At 37.1% G+C, this 5138-nt stretch overlaps 1 protein-coding gene across 1 annotated transcript in view; it reads right to left on the bottom strand.

Moving 5' to 3' along the window:
- Positions 1-5138, bottom strand: part of HSD17B4 (hydroxysteroid (17-beta) dehydrogenase 4) — a 64478-nt gene that overhangs the window by 42878 nt on the left and 16462 nt on the right. The window lies entirely within an intron of this gene.

The raw sequence follows: 5138 nt of genomic DNA, 5'->3' as shown, positions 1-5138 counted from the left end.
TATCTCTCCAGTTTAGAGGGAAGGACGTTGCGGGGGACCCTGTCAAAGGCCTTACAGAGGTCCAGATAGATGACATCCATAGTCCTCCCCTTGTCCACTGGTGTGGATGTCACTCCATCATAGAAAGCCCCTAGGCTGGTCAGGCAGGACTTGCCCTTGGTGAAGCCATGCTGGCTGTCTCGAATCACCTCCCTGTCCTCCATGTGCCTTAGCATAGCTTCTAGGAAGATTTGTTCCACGATCTTCCCAGGCACAGAGGTGAGGCTGACAGGTCAGTAGTTCCCAGGGTCCTCCTTTCTACCCTTTTTAAAATGTGAGATGTGTTGTTGTTCATCCTGAACATCAAAGGCCTCACCAAAATTCATTTTTTTAAACTTTGGCCTACTGTTACATTTGTAATCAGCAACAGCACTTGACCTGGATCATACCAGAATCATTTAGTAACACTTTTACTGATTTTCAAAGCATAGTTATGCAGAAAAAGCTGTCTTTAAGGATGGAATGTTCTTTCAAGGACTCCTGGGTTTATTTCTTTATATCTATGACAGACATGAACTGCATGAGATAAGTCTATGGTTCTAGGCCCAAATTTCAGCAGAAAGTGTATGTTATACCTTATGTTTCAAGGTGGTTTTTGTCCTTTAATACCAAAGCTACTTTTAAGATGCTGCCCCTTTGGGTTGCCTGAAAAGCTTACGCAAGCTATTAGAATATCACCAAATACAGGCAGCAAACTCTTTTTTTTCTTTTTTTTTTTTTTAATAAACGGGAGAAAATGTTAATTTCTTTTCTTCCCCCTGAATTATTATGTTACAGAACTTTTCCAGTTAAGAACGCCAGGGCTGACACATTCCTTTCATCCTCCAGGGACTGCTAGAGCAGCATGCAACTGAAATGTCTCAACATATTCATTTATTTCAGTCTTCATTGCTTTTCTGCTGCCTGCCATAAGAAACTGGACTAGTATAGCATTAGATTTACAGTAATATTCTAGCAGTTGACCAGACACGAATCTTTCACGTGAGGCAGGGTTACACCGCCAAAGAAAGAGTAAATTAGATTATTGCATTAAGAAGTACAAAGGTTATGATCAAATACATTGTTATGAGCTAACAATGCGATATAAGATTGCCGAAAAAGAAAGATGAAAAATTACAAAAAATCACTGATAAGTGAGGTTTGGACACTGATAACGATAGTTTCAACAGTCTTTATTTTGCATTCATTTTGAGTACTGAAAGTAAAAGAGGTGGGGAGGGAAGCACAGAGTGGTACATGAGTTTTCAGTCATGTAACCACACAAGGATGTCTGAAATTAACATTTCAGCAGTAGACTTAACTATGACAATTTGTACTTCTTAATACATGACTCTACAACCTGAGTAAGGTTCTTCTAAGATCCAAGAAATAGTTCGAAGGGTATAATTTTGGCAGAAACAAACCCAGTAGGAAAACTTTTCATTAATTATTTTTAATATTGGTTTTGGGATTTTTTTTTAGGTTGTTATGCTGTCAGTGGACTCTAAAACCTTAAATATCCACTACCCCAGCATGGTCTGCTATTATAGAGCAAATGATTAGCAGGCAGCAGGGAAAGATTGACCTAAAGAGCAAAGGTTGAAAACAGTCATGGCAAAGCCTGTCTCTCTCCAAAAGTTATTCGTCTCCCTTTCCAACTAGGGAACATTGCATGTGAACCATACCCCTTAACTATGGAGGAAACAGCACCAGTGTTTAAACCCTTTTTAAACGCATATGAAGAAAGCTGAAATTGAAGCTGGAACAGTTTTCTTCTTATGAAAAATTTTTGTTTATATACACACAAAGTATACATACATACGTGTTTTATATTAATTTGCTCTACACCAGAGATAAGCTTTTGAAATGTGCCAGAAGTCAGCCAGTGAGAATACTCAAGTTGTTTGCTGCACCTACACAGCTTCTAAGAGAATTAAAAATGCACGTGAACGTGACAGCAGATTACAGACCTCTAAAAGACTAGATTTAGCTGAAACTGACTTCTATCTTCAAAATCAAGGAGGAAATCAAGACACAGAGAGATCGCCTTATATGGGTGACAGGCTTAATTGTCTTCCTAGATAACAAAACAACTAAACATACTAACCTGTGCAATACATACTACGGAATGCTGTATACAGTATATAATCTGCAAGACAGGGATGGTTGTCTTTCACTTCTCTCACAACACAATTTGATTTCTCCCTTTACATAACAGGAAGAATCGGACTAGGACACAAGAGCAAGTAGTGCACTGTGGAGGCAAGGGCTACTGGATCTAGCTTTGTCTGAGAGGGAATACAAGGAGACAACACGCCAACATGCAGTGCAATGTGCAACTGTGACTTACTGCACATGCACCACACATTCAGAAGCTTCAATAACACATTTGATTCGGCCCTTCTGCTTATGCACATGTACAGGAGCCCAGGACCTCTCAGTATCTCAAAACACGGAATCATGTTACCATGACAAATATGTCAGCTCACTAGATCCAGCTGCGAAAGAGAGCCTGAGCAATTCTTTTCTCGTACTTGTTAAGCCAAGTCACATTATTCTGCAATTGCTACTGCCTAAGGGCATACAGGGAGCCAATTACAGTGACTCACTGATGTACACTGTAAGTTGATTCTGCGCCCTAACCTTAAGGCTTTGATTATGCCCTGCGTATCTTCTTGACAGATTTCTAGCTTATTCTGAAGTGGTATAAAGTAAGCTAAAACTATTATTTCAGTTTAATCATTAGTAAGAAAATAACATCATCACGCAAATTAGGAAAAGGCTCTAACACATAAGTCACTGCAGATTCACTGTTGCCGCAAATTAGGAAAAAGCTTTAACACATAAGTCACTGCAGATTCACTGCTGCCTCAGAGGCAGTGACATTTTCATGTTGCATTAAGTAGACGGTTACCTTTCACTCCTGGTAAAGGAAATGTAGGAGAATACATGCCAGCAAAACTACCTCTTCCACTTCTTCAACTTCCTAAGGCCTAAATTCTCACATAGCTTCTTAAGAAAGTCTGTTCTCAGATTTTTCTGTTGTTAAAAAGACATCGTGTAGTGAATGCACGTTACCTTATCTTTTACTAGTTAACAGGACTATACCTGAAACTGTGTGGGAATACAGAGGAACTGCCAGAACTTGTCCAAGTACATTAAGGACTAAGCCTGTAAAGCTTAGGGAATAACTACAGAGAACATGCAAAGACAAGAGGCATTAAAAGGAAAAGTGAAAAGGCAGGCACAGTCACACTGACTGTGTCAGATAGCTTTTGGGGTAAGGGGAGGAGTTTGGGCAACAAACTGTACTGCACAATCAATAGCTGCTCATCTAGAAAGATGTAGGGTAACTACCAAGAAAGATTTCTTTACTGAGTACATTATCATAGTATCTGAGAAACTTCAATGAGTTACTGAATTAACATCAAGTGACAATTAGCTACTTCCTATTAATTAAAATTGCACAAACCCTATAAAATCATATGCTGATACACAAGTGAGAGTTTTTTACCTTGATTCAGTTTATGGGCCAAAAGAACAAGTTAAGCCTACAAACTGAAGAAGTGCTTAAAAAAAGTCAAAAAAAGAAGGAAAGAAAAATTCAAATCTTTTTACTTAAACTGGTTTTAAGAAAAAGAATTCAATGTTTTAATTTCTTAAAAGACCACCACTAAAACATAAAGATGAGACAGTACTTCCATTTAGTCTTCAAGAGTTCAGCATCTCCAGCAGAACAACCTTGGCTAAAATACACAACTATGAACATGCTCTAGTTAAACATCAAATGAGTACTTTGCTAGGCAGAGCTCTAAATGCATGATCATTCAGACATTACATCTGGAGAATTTAATTTATTTATTTTTAAGACAATAACTTCCCTCTATGCTTGCAAAAAATGAGAATTCTATGTATAAAAGTACAACATGAATCCAAGTATTCAGTCATGTATGATTGTTCCACATGTAAGAAAAATTACCTTTAAAAAAACCCCAACAGATGTTTTGTAATCTAGAACAAATACAGTCAAACTGCTCTTATCAGTATGCCCAAATTATGAAACAAGATTAATGTCTCTGATTATGGGATTTTCTACTATATAACAAGCAAATACTTTATCTAATTGGTATTTTTTTATAATTATACATAATGGTTAGTACACGATTGCTCTTCACAGCATCAAATTACTTAAATTAATGAAATCTTATGGGAGAGTTTTAACTTGCAGATATTAGGTATTGTAGCTTTTCATTTTTAACGCAAGTACTCTAATTAGTTTCCCCTATTTCACAGTTGAATACCTTCAAGCAACAAAGTGGAAACTTTGGCAGTAGAAAAAACTTTTAGTATAGAACTGAAAATTCTATTCAGCTAACTTCTTCAGAATTTTCCTCAACCTTTCTGCTGATTCTCACATAAAAAAAAAATGAATGCAAGAATTTTCATTTAGCCTGGCAGTATCTATTGTTTGATGTCACTGAAAGGACAATGTTGTATTTTGGCTAAGTTCAGAACAAAACGGAAGCTAAGGTAAGTACATTGCATGGGAGACTCATGCTAATGTAATATTTACAATTTCCTGACTATAGAAACGTGCTATGTTGTATTGTAAGCACATTTACTTCAGAATTCCAAAATCTTGTCCAATTTTTGCTCCCAATAGCATCAAGAGGCAGATGTGGAATATTATATGTAATAATGAAGCAACTTTCAAAAGAAATTCCCATCTACAACATTTTTCTACTAGCAACCCATAAAAATAACATAGTACATGGGCAGGTTGGAGAACAGATCAGAAGCTATAAAGCTGGAATTACGTTGTTATAAATATCGTTCCATAGCAGGACAGAGAACATTTATAAACTGACATACATTTGGAAATGGGACATCTGTAAGCCAAAGATCAGCAAAAACAGTCAGTAAGGTGATACTGTATAGCTGGTTACATTCCTCTACCAAGATCTGAGGGAAAGGACAAAGTATCTCCTATTCTGGTTTTGGTTTAGGCATCTAAAATCATATCCCTAGGTTTTAATGAAATGCCCTAATGGATTTCAGGACCAACAGCTTAAACATCTACTGTGTATCTAAGTATCTCTGAAATTCAACTGGCTTTCTAC

Source organism: Pygoscelis adeliae, unplaced genomic scaffold (assembly GCF_000699105.1).
Source record: "Pygoscelis adeliae isolate BGI_AS28 unplaced genomic scaffold, ASM69910v1 Scaffold192, whole genome shotgun sequence".
In the NCBI taxonomy this organism is placed as follows: Eukaryota; Metazoa; Chordata; class Aves; order Sphenisciformes; family Spheniscidae; genus Pygoscelis; species Pygoscelis adeliae.
The sequence above is the reverse complement of the archived record's forward strand: the minus strand, read 5'-3'. Positions and strand labels throughout refer to the sequence as shown.